This window comes from Neofelis nebulosa, chromosome 10 (assembly GCF_028018385.1).
Source record: "Neofelis nebulosa isolate mNeoNeb1 chromosome 10, mNeoNeb1.pri, whole genome shotgun sequence".
Lineage (NCBI taxonomy): Eukaryota > Metazoa > Chordata > Mammalia > Carnivora > Felidae > Neofelis > Neofelis nebulosa.
Window position 1 is genome coordinate 70,732,031 of NC_080791.1, and position 20,817 is coordinate 70,752,847.

General features: G+C 38.8%; 2 long non-coding RNA genes across 2 annotated transcripts in view; one reads left to right on the forward strand and one right to left on the reverse strand.

Moving 5' to 3' along the window:
* Positions 1 to 2: 2 nt before the first annotated feature.
* LOC131487516 (uncharacterized) lies at positions 3 to 6,904 on the forward strand. Its single transcript, XR_009249796.1, has 4 exons — positions 3 to 145; positions 2,170 to 2,215; positions 6,065 to 6,156; positions 6,312 to 6,904. It is a non-coding gene; the product is annotated as an uncharacterized LOC131487516 (long non-coding RNA).
* LOC131487517 (uncharacterized) overlaps positions 70 to 20,817 on the reverse strand; it is a 49,769-nt gene continuing 29,021 nt past the window's right edge. Inside the window, exons 2-3 of the long non-coding RNA XR_009249797.1 lie at positions 966 to 1,038; positions 70 to 226 (exon numbers count right to left, since the gene is read on the reverse strand). This is a non-coding gene — a long non-coding RNA (uncharacterized LOC131487517). The remainder of the gene's footprint in view (positions 227 to 965; positions 1,039 to 20,817) is intronic.

The window sequence follows — 20,817 nt, forward strand, 5'->3', positions numbered from 1 at the left end:
CGGCTGAGAGCTTCGGGGCGGCCACTACAAAATCGCCCTTCTTGGATCCTCAGTGATTATTACCTGTGTATTGCCGATTCCCTCCAGTTTCTCACCGCTCGGCTGATACACCTGAAATCGTTCGAGACGACGCCTGCGACTACAGGTGATGCAGTGTGCCGCTCGAAATCTCTCATTCAGGGTCCACAGAGATTTGGGGTATTGTGTGACTGGAAGAAGAGCGAGGCTGTGAGAAAGGACACAAAATAATGGTTCGTTTGTTTGTGTCAGCCACACTCTTCGTCAAGTACTTTGTGTACACGCATTTCTTTCTACTTCGGAAATCCTTTTCTCCATTCCCTGGAGAAATCATTTTTCAAGGCTCTGTTGCCATTGGTCCCTCTTTATTATCATTACTGGTTTCCCCTACAAGACTTTGAACTCCATGAGGGCACTAATGCCTTTCTCTGGTGTCAAAATCAAGCAAGATGCTTGTTTTTTCTTTATTTTGTTATAATGTTTTAATCGGGTAGATCAGACCACTGAGAAAAACTGGACATTTTCTTCTGAAACACGTATTTTCTCTGTTGAGAACTTTTGGCAAATCCACAGAGAGTTTAGCACAGCTCTGCAAACATCTGCCAATTTAACACCTACCCTGTACCAACGTTGACATATTTTCTTTATAAAGTAGGAAAGTTAAGTACCTAGACTCAGGCAAGGTCCACATTGAAAGTTTGGTCCTTAATGATCTAAGCTTTTGCAGATGAAGTAACAGACTCAGGTCACTTCTGTGATTTGCTCGAGTTCGGAGCAATTTAGTATCACAGTCTGTTTAAACCTTTCACTGTGATATTTTGGTCTTTTTTTCTCTGTCAAATATTTTTCAGGTTAAATATGACTCCCTAGTATTCTGCATTATGAACATACGATGTTTTATTTAACCAAATCCCTGTTGTTTAATATTTAGGTTCCCCCCTACTCACCAATTCATTTATGAACTGCTTGGTACATAGTTTTGCTTGCATACACCAGTACTTCCTTCTTTAGAATAAATTCCTAAAAATGGAATTGCAGAGTCGAGTGAAATGGATTTTTCCAAAGCTTTTAATAAAAAGTGCTAAGCTGCCCTCCAGAAATGTTTTATCAGTTTATACTCTCCACAATAGTATATGAAACCTCCCTGGTGGTCTAGTGGTTAGGATTCGGTGCCAACCACAATAGTATTTGAGGGTGCCCTCCTCCTCCTTAAATTCACCAATACTGGTTGTTGTCATTTAAAAAAGAATATATATTATATATATTTATTATATTATATATATTAATATATATTATTTATAAATTATTATACATATTATTATATTATATCTTTTTAAATGTTTATTTATTTTTGAGAGAGAGCATGCAAGTGAGCGGGGGAGTGGCAGAGAGAGAGTGGGACAGAGGATTCGAAGCAGGCTCCATGCTAACTAACACCAGAGAGCCTGGCTCAAACTCATGAATGAACATGAATGAGATCATGACCTGAGCCAAAGTTGGATGCTTAACCAAATGAGCCACCAGGCACCCCAAATTGTTGTCATTTTAAAAATCACTGTTAATTTAGTGGATTAAATTAGCAGATTGTTCTCTTCTGTTTCTCTAGCACCCAGCACAATGCCTAGCATATACTAAATGCTTAATAAATATTATTTAATGAATGTTCAGTGCAAAGTAACTACTCATTTAATAATTGTTATATAGTACATAAACATTTTGGCAATTCTTTTCTGCATATGCGTATATTCACATGCTTCAAAAATATGTGTAATAAATATATAATTGTTTTTACAAATAAGATCATACTAAACTGTTTTATACTACACTTTAAAAGTTATGGCCATGTTTTCGTGTTCATAAGTAATGATATATATTATTTTCAATAGTGGCATAGTATTCCATTGTGTAGAAATACAATAATTAACTAAACTATGGGTGAACCATTAGCTTATTTCCAAGTCTTCATTATTATAAAAATACTATAATGAATATTTTTATACATACACACATTTTTGTACTTTCCTGATTACCTCCTTATGATGAATTCATAGTAATGGAATTGCCAGGTGAAAGGGAACTTGCATTTACAATTATGATAAATATAGCTAAATTACAAAAAAGCAAAAACTTATATCAATTTATATTCTACAGTGCCTGAGAGTCCACTTTCTTTATACTTTCACCAGCACTGGATAGGGTAAGTACTTTTTACCTTTATCAAGTTGATAGGCAAAAAAAAAAAGGAAAAAAATCTCTTTAATTTTACTTGTATTTTTTGCTTCCTAGCCAAAAAAAAAAAAATCTTTTCATGTATTTCTTGTCTGTTTACCTTACTTTAGTGAATTGCCACTTAATTCCCTTCTTCAGTTTATTATTATTAGTCATTTTCTCATTGATTTCCAGGAGCCCCTGCCCTTAGGTAGTTAACCTATTGCTACCGTGTTACTTTTGTAGAAGGAATGTATTGAATACAAAGAAAAGAAACCCAATGAAGCTAGTTCAAGTAAAAGTTAAGGGGAGGGACAGCATGAGGGGTACTGTAAGTATGTAACAGGGAATCACGTAACACTCAACATAGGGATTTTTTAAAAAATGTCTACTTATTTATTTTGAGAGAGAGGGAGAGAGAGAGAGAGAGAGAGAGAGAGAGAGAGAGAATCCCAAGCAGGCTCCACACTCAATGCAGAGCCCCGTGTGGGCTTGATCTCACAATGGTGAGATCATGACCTGAACTGAAATCAACGGTTGGACGCTTAACCCACTGAGCCACCCAGGCACACCAGAAATTTTTTTAATTTACTATGCTACTCCTAGTGCCTAGAACAAAGCCTAGCATAATAGTAGGTACTCATTAAATATTTGTTAAATGAAAAAATGAAAGAATGATGAATCTCTCACTCTCAAACTTGTCCTTTTGATTGTTATCTCCTAAATAAATATTTAGGGCTTTGTGATATATCCTTCATTCACAGTGATTGGCTAGACTCTTCAGAGGCTCATATCAAAGCTCCTCTCATAAGCCATCAGAACGGGCATTTGGTTAGCCTTTTGGTCAAAACTGAAGGTCCTAAGCACTTACTAAAGTTTTTATATGACTTTCAGCTCTTCATGTTTTGGGGATTTGGCTTAGGATGCATCTTGATCTTTAACCAAGAGTTGAAAAATTGATCAGTAAAGATATTTTGTAGGAAGAGTGGGTCAGCAAATGTAGCAGTACTTCTTCAATTTCACTCAACACTTGTAACTGTATGCATTCTTTGGAAACACCTCTTTCGTCACCTTACCCCAATGAGCAAATACTGGCAATCTCTTGCTTGCACTTGGGTAAATATATGTCATCTGGCAATCAGCCCAATGTCAGTTGCTTGCATCTGTGCTATATGCCTCCAGCTTCTTTCTGTGGGGGTCTCTTTACTCTTCCACGTGACTTTCTTCAGCAACCCATATCTGATCCAGATATCCACAGAATGGCTTTGCCTCACACCTCTGAGTATAGATTTTGACCACTCAAAACTCATCTTTGCAGTTAGCCAGCCATCTTTGCTTGTCCAGATTCCACTAGAATGTTGGCTGCACGGAGGCAGGGGCTTTTCATCTGTTTCATTCACTGCTGTAGTCACCTGTGTCTGGTATAGTACCTGCTTAATAAGTGCTACTGAGGGGCGCCTGCGTGGCTCAGTTAGTTGAGCGTCTGACTTCAGCTCAGGTCATGATCTCGCGGTCCGAGAGTTTGAGCCCCATGTCGGGCTCTGGGCTGATGGCTCAGAGCCTGGAGCCTGCTTCCGATTCTGTGTCTCCCTCTCTCTCTGCCCCTCCCCCACTCAGGCTCTGTCTCTCTCACTCTCAAAAATGAATAAATGTTAAAAAAAAATAAAAAAAAATAAGTGCTACTGAAGTATTGAATGAATGAATGCCTCAAATATAATCCTGACACGAATCCACTGTGACCCCCATAACCCCCAGCTCTAAGGGACATATATCAAAGTTCCATTAAAGCCTCTCTCCCTGGGCATGAGGTGAGGAAAAACCAATGTCAACACACTGCACATTAAAAACCCTCTCAAAATCTTCTAAACTTCAACTTTTTTTCTGACTTAGAAGTGGATACACAGGTAAATTGCAAAAGCAGCCCCCCCCCCTTTTTGCAATTTCTACTTTTGGTGGCCTTCCACTTTACTGTGGCATGTGGGAATAATTTACTTTCTTAGAACCACACATAAAAATGAGATAGAAAGAGTCTCACTTTAACATCCTGCTACACACATATAACAATTGCACTTATTTGTTTACATATTGTCTCCATCTATTAAATCACCAGCTCTTGGAGAACAGCGACACGCATACACACACACACACACACACACACACACACACACACACACAAAGTGTCACACTAACTAGCGCCTAACATAGTTTAAAAAATCAGGGATGAATAAAAGTACCTTAGCAGTACTAGTAATAATTCCAGTGTATTGCACAGTACCAAAGATTAGTGTCCAACACTGTCTTTCCAGTACCCTTCTAGGAGAAATCTTTAAATTTGGAATTATTTTTTTCTATTAAAAATATTTTTTAATTAAAAAAATTTTTTTGTTTATTTTTGAGAGAGAGAGAGAGAGAGAGAGAGAGAGAAACAGAGCACATGTAGCGGAGGAGCAGAGAGAGAAGGAGACACAAAATCTGAAGCAGGCTCCAGGCTCTGAGCTGTCAGCACAGAGCCTGATGCAGGGATTGAACTCATGAGCTATGAGATCATGACCTGAGCTAAAGTCAGAGACTTAACCGACTGAGCCACCCAGGCACCCCATTTTTAAATTTTTTTAAATGTTTATTTATTTTTGAGAAACAGAGAGAGACAGAGCACAAGCAGGGAAGGGAAGAGAGAGAGAGAGTGGGGCATAGAATCCAAAGCAGGCTTCAGGCTCTGAGCTGTCAGTGCAGAGCCCGATGTGGGGCTTGAAAGCACAAACTGTGAGATTATGACCTGAGCTGAAGTCAGATCCTTAACCGACTGAGCCACCCAGGCGCCCCTAAAATATTTTTTTAATTGAAGTATAACTGACATATAGTATTATATTAGTTTCAGGTACACAACATAGTGATTTGACAATTTTATATATTACATAATCCTCACCATGGTAAATGTAGTCACCACCTGTCACTGTACAAAGTTAATTACAATATTACTGACTATATACCCTATGATGTACTTTTCATCTGTGTGACTTAATTTATTTTATAACTGGAATTTTATAACTATTAATCCATAAATTTGGAAATATTTATAACAAAATTGTAGGATTGCTTGCCCCTTGATGTTACTGTGTTAGATAGTCTCCATTGCCGCTATAGATCTCACCGTCCCTTCTCCAGTGGCTTCTGGTTGAGCTCAGCTGATGGAGGGCACTAGCAGATCAGAAGGCAGTCGGAGAAAGAGATCAGGGTATTTATTAACCTCCCACCTTCCCTCCATGTTGGCCACAAGTCAGCAGTGGTACTATATCATCTCTTGCTGTTTCATTGCCCACATTCTGATTACACTGTCTTCAGTTGTGCCTTTGGAGTGTGCTGTTTCCTGCTGGGACCCTGACTGATTCAATAATATTTAAAAATTTTACAGGGTGCAGGAGGTATATGATACTTTTTGTTTTTAATGTGAGAAAAACCCGTTTTCTTTTCCTGAAGTTGAGTTTGTATTATACCTCTAAGAATATTAATACTAGTAGATCTGAAACAGCTGAAATAGAACCTAAGATTATGATATATACCCTTCTCTGTTTTTTACCTGTTCAAATATATAGGATAAAAGCTTATAGTTGGTTTTATATTTTTTTTTCAAAAATAAAAGGAATACACATTTATTTAAACTGTTTCAAATGCAAACAGTGTGGAAAAATAATCCCCTATGTAGAGAAAAATCCCTATTAAAATTTTAGTGATTTTTTCCCTACGATAATATATATCTAAAGGAGGAAAATTATCCTGAGAATGTATTTTCTAATATTTATAGTTTGTAATACATTGTATTTGCATATGCATATTGTAGGTATGGCTCTCCTATTCCACAGAAGTAAATAATTGCATTTCTTCAGATCAACTTGAATCTAAACCTGAGCTCCCATCCTGCCATGCTGGTGGGTAAGTCCGTCTTGGTTACTGAGCATTTCCTCTCCATCTAGGATTGTACAAAGTTTCTAGGGCCTTAATTATCATGGAAATACCTGGAAATTATTTAGTTGTCTGTCCACATTGATTTACTGCTAAGATTCCCTTTTATGCCATCTTCCCTTCAGGTCTCATGACTCTGATACTCCTTTACCACCCTTGGAATCAAATGAGTGAACCTGGCAGCCCAAGCACCCAGGTGCAGCCTTCCCCTTTGAGGTTTTGCCACCATCCTGGGTTCTGTCACAGAGCAAGACAGAAGACTTAGCTGCTTACTCAACATTTGAGCTTCAGGCTTCTAAGTCTTAAGGAATCTGTCTTCCACCTCACCTTCAAAGGCATTTCTGTCCTTTGTTTCTCCTCCTTATTTCAAAAGACAACAAGAGCCTATGTTTTGCTTTTTGCCTTACAAAAATATGAGGGTCTGGATACTTGCTTGAATGGGGGCGAGGGGCAGGGCGATACATAGAATTAATATCTCAACAAAATAACCTGCCACAAAAATTTATATCAAATTATAAATGCTTTTTTTACCCTGCTTTTTTATTTAAACATTATACCATAAACATTTCATGCCATGTGCTTTTGTAATTTTTAAGTTTTCCTTTATTGGGGCGCCTGGGTGGCTCAGTTGGTTAAGCGTCCGACTTCAGCTCAGGTCATGATCTCACGGTCTGTGAGTTCGAGCCCCACGTCAGGCTCTGTGCTGACAGCTCAGAGACTGGAGCCTGTTTCAGATTTTGTGTCTCCCTCTCTCTCTGCCCCTCCCCTGTTCATGCTCTGTCTCTCTCTGTCTCAAAAATAAATAAACGTTAAAAAAAAAATTTTAAGTTTTCCTTTATTATTTTTGAGAGAGAGAGAGAGAGAGAATACAAGCAGGGGAGAGGGGCAGAGGGAGAGAGATTCTCAAGCAGGCTCTATGCCCAGCGCAGAGCCCAGTGTAGGGCTCGATCCCATGATCCTGGGATCAGGACCTGAGCTGAAATCAAGAATTGGATGCACAACTGACTGAGCTACGTAGGCACCCCTCATGTCACATGATTTTAAATGTCTGCATAACAGTAAGATCCTTCATCATACAAATGTATCATAATTTATTTAATTGACATTTCATAGCCTTTAGATAGCTCACTCTAAATGCAGTCTTATCTATATTTACTACCTTTTTAAATTTTTATTTTTTCTGGTTATTCAGAAGCTAAGGTTCTCTTCTCTTTGGTAATAACCAAAGCTTAGAATAGAACAATTGGAACTAATGGACATAATTTGGAAGACTAACAGTTTAAAGTTTTATCTAAACTCCATGATATAATTTCCCTCCCTCGGTATTACCAAAAGTGAGGCCTGTACAAAAGCCATTGGCATACTTGAGTTGTTTAGAAATATTTTTTCCAGAAATGAAGCAATTATTACAGAATATCATCTAGATAGTTGAGTAACAATGAATGTTACATGTCCATGCGAAAATTTCAACTTGGCTCTTATTACACTTTATTTTAATTTAATTCTAAAACATCCTGAACCAACAAAAAATGACCTTTAAATTGGAGCATAGTACTGCTTTTTTCATCTATTCTTTCTACTAAATACCCTAATTGATCAAATTTGCAACTACTGGTTAACAGTCAAGATGTACCCTGAGCAAAGTCCCCACATCATTCTTGAAGGAACTGAAAACCATTAATACCCCAAGAGACCAAATGTCTCTTCTTTTGGTCCACAAGTGAGGCTTTGATATAAGACCTGCTCTAAAGAGTCCAGCCAACCACTTTCAACTCCCGGAGCCACCAATATGCCCATAGAAGGGAATGATGAAAAGGAAAATTTCTGGAGTCAGATATTTTTCATTCATTCAATATGTATTTGTTGATGTTACTATATGCTAAGCATTATCACTAAGATACTGAGAATACCTCATAAACAAACAGATCAAAATTCCAGAGGAAGAATATAATGAGATGAAATCAGAGAGGAAATGGGACAGGGGTTACAGATAATATAGGGCTTTCAGGCCATAGTAAAGACTCTGAGAGAGATGGGAAGCTACAAGAGGATTTTGAACAGATGAATGTCATGACTGACATTTTAAAAAGATTATCCTGACCCATGTGCTGAGATCAGATTATAGGGGTCAAGCAGACTAACAAGATCCAGACTCTTATAGTAATCCAAGTGAGAGATGACAATGGCTTGGACCAGGATTGTAATGCTGAGATGGTAGGAATTAGTTGGATTCTGCATGTATTTAGAAGGTGGACCCAACAGTACATTTTGCTAATGGGTTGAATGTGGCCTGTAAGAAAAAGAGAGGTTTCAAAATGGCTACCATTATTGTCCTGAACAAATGGAAGAATGGAGTTGCAGTGAACTGCAATCAAGGAGAGGTAGAAGGAGCAGATTTTGGGGGGGAAGATGATGATATGATTTTGTAATATTTCAACTTTGGGATGTCTGTTAGGCATCCTAGTGGAGTTAAGGCATAGTTTGTTGGCATATGAATTGGAGTTCAGTGGCAAGATGGAGGCTGGAGATCTAAAATTGGGAGTCATCAGGGCACCTGGCTGGCTCTGTTGGTAGAGCATACAACTCTTGATCTTGGGGTTGTGAGTTTGAGGGGTATAGAGATTACTTAAAAATAAAATCTTTAAAAAAAAATAAAATAAAATTGGGAGTCATCATCATAAGGAAGTTATTTAGAACCACAGACTAAAGAGTAGATAGAAAAGAGTTCCGAGAATTGAATAGTGGGGCACTCCAGTATTAAGACAGAACTGGGTTTGTATTTGAGCTTAGCTACTTACAAATTCTAACATCTGTAATGCCTAATTTCGCCTCTCTGAACCTTTGTTTTGTTGTTGTTGTTCTTGCTTAAACCTGTAAAATGACATACTTTGGCTAGTATCTTTTATGATTATTGTGATGACTAAGTGAATTTTTCATTTAAAGTGCTTAACACACTGCCTGGCACATGGTGAATACTCAGTAAAATATTAGCTGTTATTATTATTTTTAAACCAGAATTTGTTTTCCAAAATGTTGCTGGTTGCCTTGGTGATAATATACTCATAGACTCAGTACAGTAGCAATACTTATTATTTAGCTAGGTAAAAAGTGGCAAACTGGAAGTGTCCAGTGAGCCGCTCACTCCTCCATATGTAATATCTTAAATAAGTTACATTTTTAGCCAGGAGCCTTTTTTCCAACTTGTTAGCTTTTGAAGTCCTCCTAAATATTTAATTTTGTTTGAATCCCTTTTGAAAGTTTTTAATTATTTTATTTATTTTTCATCATTAGAAGTACACTTCTAATCCCCATCACCTATTTTACCCATCTTGCCCACCCACCTCCCCTCTAGTGACCATCAGTTTGCTTTCTATAGTTAAGAGTCTGTTTCAGGGCGCCTGGGTGTCTGACTCAGTTAAGTGTCTGACTCTTGATCTCAGCTCAGGTCTTGATCTCAGGGTCATGAGTTCAAGTCACATATTGGGCTCTGCACTGCACATGAAGCCTATATAAAAAAAAAAGAGTTTGTTTCTTGGGGGGCACCTGGCTGGCTCAGTTAGTAGAGCATGTAACTGTTGATCTCAGGGTCATGAATTCAAGCACCATTTTGGCATGAAGCTTAGGTAAAAAAAAAAAAAAAAAGTCTTTCTTGGTATTTCTTTTTCCCCGCCTTTGGTCATTTGTTTTGTTTTATTAATTCCACATATGAGTGAGATCATATGGTATTTGTATTTCTTTAACTCACTTATTTCACTTAGCATTATATTCTCTAGCTCTGTCAATGTTGCAAATGGCAAGAGTTTGTTCTTTTTGATGGCTGAATAATATTCCATTGCATATGTATACCGCATCTTCTTTATCCATTCATCAGTCGATGGACACTTGGCATTTCCATAGTTTGGCTATGGTATATAATACTACAATAGACATTGGGATGTGTGTAACCCTTTGAATTAGTGTTTTTGTAATTTTGGGGTAAATAGTAGTGTATTATAGGGTAGTTCTATGTTTAGTTGTTTTTTTTTTTAAAGTTTTTTTTCTTTAACGCTTATTTTTGAGAGAAGGTCGGGGGCAGAGAGAGAGGGAGACAGAATCAGAAGCAGGCTCCAGGCTCTGAGCTGTCAGCACAGAGCCCGACATGGGGCTTGAACCCACCAACCCTGAGATCATGAACTGAGCTGAATCGGAGGCTTAACCAACTGAGCCACCCAGGCGCCCCATGTTTGGTTAGTTTTTTTTGAGGAACCTCCATACTGTTTTCCACAGTGGCTGCACCAGTTTGCATTCCTACCAATAACGCACAAGCCTTCCTTTTTCTTCACATCCTCACCAGCACTTGTTGTTTCTTGTGTTTTTTATTTTAGCCATCCTGACAGGTGTGACGTGATATCTTATTGTAGTTTTGATTTATATTTCCCTGATAGTGAGTGATTTTGAGCATCTTTTCATGTGTCTGTTGGCCATCTGGATGTCTTTGGAGAAAGAAGATTTTTTGTTTTGTTTTGTTTTGTTTTGTTTTGTTTTGTTTTTAGTGAGAGAGAGCTCCAGCTGGGGAGAGGGGCAGAGGGAGAGAGAAAGTGAATCTTAAGTAGGCTCCATGCTCAGTACGGAGCCTGTCACATGGCTTGATCCCATGACCTGAGTTAAAATCAAGAGTCAGATGCCCAACTGACTGAGCCACCCAGGAGCCCCAAGAAGTTATTTTTATTTAGCTGCCAAGATCTATGAAACTTAATAATAGAGACTCTCCTGTAAAGTTTTGGCATTCAGTATGGGTGAGTGCTATTAAAGTAAACATGTGACTGGTAAACTGAAATAAGGATGTCCTTCTTCAGCAGATTTGAATAATCATTTGGTCTGGAAATCATTTCGTCCAGTATAGGAAGATGTCTTCTAAATTTCAAAATAAATGACCTCTTATTGTCTTAGCAAAATAAAATCTATTCTGATCTCATTTTTTACAGAAACCCAACCCAAGATTATTTGGGAAACCACTTTCTGTATTAAAAACACACATTTCTTCCTTTAATAAGCCAAAGCCAGCATTTTTTTACTGTCAGGGTGACTTTAGCATTTCTTTTCCTTTGGCCTATTGCTGAGGTGGCAAGGGTAAATTGAGAAACAAAAACTGAGACATTTTATGCTGGAAAGAGCATTCTTATAAATAAGCCAAAAATTTTCATTTGTTGTATTTCTTTTTCTTCCCTCATGACAAGAGAGAAAAAATTCAAACCCTAACCTATCAGTAGGCTAATAATTCTTTAAATATTGGTCATGATAAAAAATAATATGGACGTTAGGGGCGCCTGGCTGACTCAGTCCATGGAGTGTGCGACTCTTGATCTCAGGGTTGTGGGTTCAAGCTCCGTGTTGGGTGTAGAGATTACTTTAAAAAAATAAATCTTATGGGGCGCCTGGGTGGCTCAGGTCATGATTTCACGGTTCCTGAGTTCAGGCCCCGCATCGGGCTCTGTGCTGACAGCTCGGAGCCTGGAGCCTGCTTCGGATTCTGTGTCCCCCCTCTCTCTCTGCCCCACCCGTGCTTGTGATTTGTCTCTGTCTTTCAAAAATGAATAAACATAAAAAAAATTTTTTTTAAATAAATCTTAAAAAAAAAAGGTAACGTGCCCTTTAAAACCGACGTTTTCTAAAATTGAAGTCCAAAGTTAGTGTGCAATTCCCTTCTCTGCTGCTAGGTGGCAATTAATGCTTTGGAGAGAAAAAAATCCGCCCCCCCACCCCCCTTCCCCACCCAAAAAGATACGTGCATTTTCTCTTCCATAAGGTAAGAATTCTCTTAAGGATAATATTCTCTTTCCTGTTTTGTTTTGTCCAAGTGAATTTACATTCACCTTTTCCTTTAATTGTTAAGAATAACACATACAAATCCAATGCAGATTGCTATAGCTAGGGAAGAATAGATCATATCTTTGAAAGAGGGTGGTTTCCAAAAAGGAGTGTATGTTCATCAGTGATATAGAGTAGGAAGTGGCTATAATTTCCCTGCGGCATTTCTTTTCTTTTTTCAGTTTTACTAAAGAAAATTTCCTGTGGAAGGAATTATAACTGGCCCATGCCAACTTTATGCCAAATGTAATATAATTAACTATAAAACAAAAATGGAGAAAGAAAATAATTTTAAAGACCTAAAAGCAATTCCAGTGTGGCAAAGCTGCTTTTTCAGGTCAACTACAGGAAAAACAATAAAAAGATTCTTTATCAGAGTCACAGACTCTTACAATATTAAAAAAACAAACAAACAAACAAACAGCAAACCAACAACCTTTTTTTTTTTTTTTCAGACAACCTATTCAGGTTTACCTATTCCTAACAAAATTATTTAAAGACTATACATAGTTTCTGTGTATGTTTACATCTAGTGACTCTGGTCTACATCCTTTAAAAAAATATGCTTAATCGTATACATTGCTTTTTGTGACCTTCCTTACCAAAAGGATATATATAGTAGGTGTTTGCTTCATAAAATTCAAAATATCAAATCCCTATTCAAAGAAGACTCTCAGTTTGGGTCTTAAAGCAAAAAGACACTCCCCAGGCTGAACTTAATGAAGCCTAACACCAAAAAGAAAAGCTGTTTCTGGCATTCTAGGCTTTCCCTGCATCCAGATGGCCTGTCTGTAGCCTAGCCAGAACCAGACCCTTCCTGCTGCCTTTTCTGCTGGCCTTGGATGACAGCCCCAGGCTACACGGGCTTCCATACCCCTTTAACTCTTCGATGTCCAAGCTTTTTAAGAGACTGGACTTCCAGTGTGAATTGGGTTGAAAGAGTAAATCAAGTTTTAAGCTTAAGGTTTAGTTTATAAAATATTTATCCACATCACCTTCCACCCGGCCCCTCCCATAGGCTTCCTCCCCGGGTAGCTCAGCTAGCCAATTGGCATCAGAAGAGCACCGTTTGGAAGGGAGTGTGTGTGGGCAGCTTGCAGGTGAGGACAGGGCTGCCAAGGCAGGCTATGCGGTTTGTCCTGTGCCTACACCCAATACCTGACTTGTGCCTTTCCAGAGCATGTGTATACACACAGCAGTTCTGCTGTTTAGGGTGTGGGTAACTTTAAAAAGTATTTTTTTTAAATAACTCTCTGACAAGACTTAGGTTCAGCAAACAAGAAATGCATAAATGGGAGGTATAAAATGACCATGCATGGATTTAAGTGAGAACGTCTCTGAAGAAGTCGTGCCAGAAAAACCTATTTTGTGTTTCAGAAGTGCCCTTGGAAATCTTAACTGGTGGCAGCCATTGTTTTCATCGTGGGTTTTCAAACGTTGTGTGTATATGAGCATTTCACCAGAAGGGAATACACAAAGCTGACTTCACACTCCAAGGCAGAAATCCCCATGGCTTTGCTTTTCTCCACATAGACAGATGCTATTAACTGATTTATAAGGGTGTTTCTAAGTTGGTCAGAATAGATATTTTTGCATGAAAGCCTATGACTCTGTATCTTTTTCCTTATTTTTGAATCTCATTTCTTAGTTCTGTGCTCCCTATTATTTTTAATTATTATTATTATGCCTGTTGCCAAGCTGTTTTACTTTCTGCAGAGTTGATTAGAGACCTGAGAAATCTAGGCCAACATAAAGTCCTGGTTTCCAGGTCAGACTACATGAACAAAGGGGGAAAAAAAGGCAAAAGTGCTAGCTTTCACAAAGCTCTTAAAGAAAACAAAACCAAAGCAAAAAATGCAAAGGAACCTAGAGCCTTAGTGAGTGGAGTTTAAATCTTCTTCTTCTTTTTTTTTTAAGTTTATTTATTTTGAGTGAGAGGGTGTGAGCATGAGAGGGAGAGAGAGGGAGAAAGGGAATCTCACTGCACTGTCAGTGAGGAGCCTGAGGTGAGGCTTAAACCCACAAACTGCATGATCATGACCTGAGCCAAAATCAAGAGTTGGATGCTTAACTGACTGAGCCACCCAGGCAAGTAGAGAGTGGAGTTTAAAAACAGGAACCCACGGAAGGAAACATGACAGGATAAAAAACTATACAGCACTGAGATGAAAAGAAAGTATTTAAAAGAGCGAATAAAAATAGATTTTTCAGTGTTTAGCCCGGAGTGCTGCAGGTCTATGCCAAGCAATAGAATCTCTCTCCACAGTAGACAGACGTAAAAGGGGCACTGGGTGTGGCTTCCCATTTATGGCTGCAGAACTAAAACACTTCCCTTGACCCTCTGCACCCAGCTCACTCTGTTCAGATCTTCCCTCACCTGATCTCAGCTTCACCACTTACTTCTCTGCATTTGCCTGGCCCACAGATGTTGTCTTCTGTGCTATGACCTTGTCTCCTTGCAACTAAGTTGATGAAAATTGGGACTCTCCATCCCACTATGTTGTCTCAGGCCACATTGCATAACATTCCTCCCTGTTGGACCTACTCCTCAGGATTCTCCTTTCCATGAAAAAAGCAGTGAACCAGATGGGCATGTAGGACAGATTATGTCCTCAGGAGAGATAGGGTATCACTTATTATTCGATGCACATTTCCAGAATATAGGCTGAGATCACCTAAATCCATACAGAGCAAAAAGGGCCATCATTTCTGGTTGTAAATGTCTGTTTTTCAGCTTTACATATACTACCTTACTAACAATTGATACCTGATGCATTGCAATCGGATTTTCACAGAACGATAAAATACTACTCCCTCTAGGACGTCAATGTTAGAAAAAAAATTTATGAAAGCAAAAAAGGAACTAACAAATAGAGTTCAATGTCAATTTTTCTTAGAAAATCTGAAGAAAAGCCCAATTAGAGGGGAAGATTATTTTATAATAATTCATCTACTGTGGGTTTAATGCTCCTTTTTTTTTTTTTTTTAATTTTTTTTTTTCAACGTTTTTTATTTATTTTTGGGACAGAGAGAGACAGAGCATGAACGGGGGAGCGGCAGAGAGAGAGGGAGACACAGAATCGGAAACAGGCTCCAGGCTCCGAGCCATCAGCCCAGAGCCTGACGCGGGGCTCGAACCCACGGACCGCGAGATCGTGACCTGGCTGAAGTCGGACGCTTAACCGACTGCGCCACCCAGGCGCCCCTGCTCCTTTTTTTAAAAAGTGCTTTTTAGGGGCGCCTGGGTGGCTCAGTTGGTTGAGCTTCTGACTTCGGCTCAGGTCATGATCTCGCGGTCCCTGAGTTCAAGCCCCACATTGGGCTCTGTGCTGACAGCTCAGAGCCTGGAGCCTGTTTCAGATTCTGTGTCTCCCTCTCTCTCTGACCCTCCCCCATTCATGCTCTGTCTCTCTCTGTCTCAGAAATAAATAAATGTTAAAAAATAAAAAATAAAAATAAATAAAAAAATAAAAGTGCTTTTTATTTCTGTGAAGAGAATTTTACTTCCCTTTCATTTTGAGGAGAGGGACAAAAACTTGGGAACACTATCCCTGCATTCTAGAATAAAAAGAAAATTGCTGGCATGAGAAATGTTATGAATTTGTGAAAAACGATAGCTTTATTTCCTAATTAGAATATTGCATTTTTCTTCACTTTCCCCATCACCATGAGAGTATATATATATAGATATATATATACACATACATATGTGTGTGTGTGTGTATATATCTATATATATCTATATCTATATATAGATATATATAGATATATCTATATATAGATATATAGGCGTCCTTGCCTGAAAGCCTTTGACCAGATTTCACAATGCTAGTCCTGTGCTAATAAGAAGTCTTTATTTAGTTTCTGTCTTTCCAAATAGGCCTGTAAGTTTCTGACAGAGCAAATACCAGTTTGGTCCTCTCTGTCCTCTGTCCCTTGACCCCCAGCTGAAATCTGGCTCAGTCTGTTCACCTGAAAAGATGAAACTAGACCCTATTTCTGTAGCATATTTTTGTTCTGATGCAGGGCCATACAGAGCTGTGGAGAGTTCCAGGCAGGCCCAGGGAGGAGATAGAGATTGGCCGCCATCCAGTTCAGCTGGACGAGAAGTTCAGCTTCCTTGTCCTCTCACACACAGTCCCTTCCGTGCTGACCTTTGACTAGCTGGCAGTGCTCTTGAGCCCTGACCCTGCTGCTGCTCTGCCCACGTTCTTCCTCTTCACCGCACTCTCAGTACTTCTTGGAAAGAGGAGAAAGCCAGAGGAGAAAGGGCTGGGGAGAGGAAAACTGCAAGTCCTGGATTTTTGAGCCTCTAAGGATTTTCTCCCCATCCTTGATAAGGGGTTCTGTAATATAAAAGGATGTCAACAGGGGCACCTGGGTGGCTCAGTCGGTTGAGTGTCCAGCTTCAGCTCAAGTCATGATCTCACAGTTTGTGGTTTGAGCCCCTTGTTGGGCTCTGTGCTGACAGCTCAGAGCCTGGAGCCTGCCTCTGATTCTGTCTCCCTCTCTCTCTGCTCCTCCCCTACTCATGCTCTGTCTCTCTCTCTCCTTCAAAAATAAATAAAAACATTAAAAAATAAAAATAAAAAATAAAAGGGTGTCAACATGTGACATGCAAAATTCACAAATACTTGGAGAATTTACCATGACCTATGCATCAGGGTAGATAGCTTACAAACCTCAGAAGAACATGCTAGCCCTTCTGCAAATATCCCATAGTCTTTTTCTAAACTCCATATTTAATGGAACATTTTGCAAATGGCTTGCTTCTTTTTTGTGGTTATTATTATCAGTAGTTCCATTGTAGAGGAATAGATTCCAGGAAAAATTACGATGCATATAGACAGTGATCAAATAGCTTATAGAATTTAATGCTAACACCGTTAAAAGTGCAAATGATTTTTTTATAATCATTTGAATAATTTTGAAAGAGACCCAACCAATACATAACACCATCTATACCATGTTTAAAATTTAAGAAAAAGTAAATAATATGGAGTAACAATTGTAAAATTACCTTTATCATTGTAAAAGTAAAGATTTGATTGTATTTTCCTGATTTTTCTTCCCCTTTGATGACTTTAGTGCCAGTGGCTCAGTTGCATGCTTGGCCTCTCTCCTCCTGCTAACTTTGTACAAACAATGCCCTCCCTCATTTGGGGGTGTCTATTACCCTTTCATCTGGCCTGCCCTATTTACCTTCCAAAAGCTGGCATTCAGCTGAAACCAGAGGAAAAAAAATCTTTCCCCAGTTTGTTGGCGACTTGTTGAAGGCAATTGACTGCTTTTCAACAGAAAACATTTCCTTCCCCTATTGTGTCACCTCTACTCCTTAAAACACTCAATAAAGTTCTGGCTGAGCCCTTCTGTGATTGCCAGACAATGGCTTCCTTTAAAAAAATACTTAGAGGGGCGCCTGGGTGGCTCAGTCAGTTAAGTGTCCGGTTAAACATCTGACTTTGGCTCAGTCATGATCTCACTGCTCCTGAGTTCGAACCCCACCTTGGACTCTGTGATGACAGCTCAGAGCCTGGAGCCTGCTTCAGATTCTGTGTCTCCCTCTCTCTCTGCCCCTCCCCCACTCATACTCTGTCTCTCTCAAAAATAAATAAACATAGAGAAAAATACTTAGGGGCATTGAGGATGGCACTTGTTGGGATGAGCACTAGGTGTTGTATGGAAGCAATGAATCACAGGAATCTACCCTCAAAATCAAGAGCACACTGTATACACTGTATGTTAGCTAACTTGACAATAAATTATATATATATACTTATTATATATATTTATATATACATATATATAAATATATAGTACAATATGTAGTACTTATATATAATGTAAGTCATTATCATATATACATACTTATTATATATATTATATATAATACTTATTATATATATATGTATAATAAGTATATATATACTTAGAAGCAACTGGTGTCACAGACATGGGTATTTTCTTAAGAAAAGAGTCATTGGGGCGCCTAAGTGGCTCAGTCGGTTAAGCGTCCGACTTCGGCTCAGGTCATGATCTCACGGTCCGTGAGTTTGAGCCCCGCGTCGGGTTCTGTGCTGACCGCTCAGAGCCTGGAGCTTGTTTCAGATTCTGTGTCTCCCTCTCTCTCTGACCCTCCCCTGTTCATGCTCTGTCTCTCTCTGTCTCAAAATTAAATAAATGTTAAAAAAAAAAAAAGAGTCATTGATTTCCACCCATAATGTCTGCACAATAAAAGGTACCATAGAACTAGAAGGGGCTTCCCAATCCTACCCATGAATTTTCCAGGGAAGGGAAGTGAGGCCCAGAGGAGTAAGAGTCTTGTCCTATTTCTAGAGTGAAGATTCTTCATTTTTTCTGTATCATGAATCACCTTGTCAATCTGGTGAAGCCTATGGACTCTCTCTCAAAATAATGTTCTTGAAAGTATGAAATAAAGTATGTGAAGTCAAACTCTTTCCTTATACCATAAACAGATATTAATTCAAAGTAGATCAAAAACCAAATGTAGAACTTAAAATGATATAATTCTTAGATGAAAACATTAGTAAACATGAGTATGACTGTAGATTAAGCAATGGTTTCTTCTGTGTGTTTTCTTTAATGTTTATTTATTTTTTAAAGAGATAGAGCATGAGTGGGGGTAGGGGGGTACAGAGAGAGAGGAAAACAGAGAATCTAAAGCAGGCTTCAGGCTCTGAGCTGTCAGCACAGAGCCAACACAGGGGCCTGAACCCATAAACCATGAAATCATAACCTGAGCCGAAGTCAAATGCTTAACCTACTGAGCCACCTAGGCATCCCTCTTCTGTCTTTTTTAAAACAGCTTTATTGTGGGGCACCTGAGTGGCTCAGTCAGTTAAGCATCTGACTTTGGCTCAGGTCATGATCTCATGGTTCATGAGTTCAAGCCCCTCATTGCATGGGGCTGCTTGGGATCCTCTGTCTCCACCCCCATCCCCTCCCCCCCCCACTCAGTCCCTCCCCTGCTATGCCCCTCCCCTGCTCTCTCTCTCTCTCTCTCTCTCTCTCAAAAATAAATAAAAATTGGGGTGCTTGGGTGACTCAGTGGGTTGAGCATCAGACTCTTGGTTTCAGCTCAGGTCATAATTTCACAGTTTGCGAGATTGAACCACACATTGGGCTCTGTGCTGCCAACACAGAGCCTGCTTCAGATTCTTTCTCTCCCTCTCTCTCTGTCCCTCCCCACTCACGTTCACTTGCTCTCTGTCTCTCAAAAGAAATAAACTAAAAATAAACAAACAAACATACATTAAAAAATAGCTTTATTGAAATATAATCTATATACCATAAAATTCATCCATTTAAAGTATATACATTTTAAGTATATTTACAGAATTGTGCAACCATTATCATGGTCTAATTTTAGGACATGATTTATTGAGTTTTAATTTTCTTTTTTTTTTAAGAATCTCTATACCCACCATGGGGCTCGAACTCACAACCCCAGAGATCAAGAGACACATGCTCTTCTCACTGAGCCAGCCAGAAGCCCCACTTATTTATTTATTTATTTATTTATTTATTTATTTATTTATTATTTAAGAAAAAAATTTTTAAACGTTTATGTTTGAGAGACAGAGAGAGACAGAGCACGAGCAGGGGAGGAGCAGAGAGAGAGGGAGACACAGAATCTGAAGCAGGCTCCAGGCTCTGAGCTGTCAGCACAGAGCCTGATGAGGGTTTGAACCCGTGAACTGTGAGATCATGACCTGAGCTGAAGTCAGATGCTTAACCAACTGAACCATCCAGGTGCCCAGCCCACTTATGTATTTTTAAACAATAAGGAGGATTTTTTGGTTTACGCACAGACATGACCAAACAGTGACACCAAAGTCTGGATTTTTCTAAGCCTACCTGTTCTTTTCTTTTGCTATTTTTTTAAAGTATTTCTATTAGATTAAATCACATGTTATATAATTCACTCATTTAAAATGTATAGTTCAGGGGCACCTGGCTGGCTCAGTTGGTTGAGCGACCAACTCTTGATTTCAGCTAAGGTTGTGATCCTAGAGTCATGGGATCAAGCTCCACATTGGGCTCTGTGCTGAGTGTGGAGCCTGCTTGAGATTCTCTCTCTGCCCCTCTGCCCCTTTCTAGCACTAGTGCTCTTTCTGTCCTTCTCTAAAATTTAAATTAATTAATTAATTAATTAATTAAATGTACAATTCAATAGTTTTTGGTGTATTCACAGAGTTGTGCAATCATTGCCTAGGCAATGGTTTCTTAGATATGACATCAGAAGCACAAGCAACAAAGAAAAAAGGTAAATTATACTACTTCAAAATTAAAAACATCTGTGCTGCAAATAATACCATTAAGTCAGTCAACCCATAGAATGGGAGAAAATATTTGCAAATTATATATATGATAGGGGACTTGTATCCAGAATATATAAAGAACTCTTACTGCTCATAATTAAGAGCAAATGACCCAAGTAAAGAATGGGCAAAGGATTTGAATAGATATTGCTTCAAAGAAGATATACAAATGGGCCATAACCACATGAAAAATTACTCAGCATCATTAGCCATTAGGGAAATTCAGATCAAAACCACAGTGATATACCACTTCATACCCACTAGGATGCTATAATCAAAAAGATACAGAATAACAAGAAATGGAGAGGATATTAAGAAGTCAGAACTGGAAAACACTGCTGGTGGCATAAAATAGTACAACCACTTTGGAAAACAGTCTGGCAATTCTTCAGAAAGTAAAACATGGAATTATCATAGGATCCAGCAATTCCACTTCTAGGTA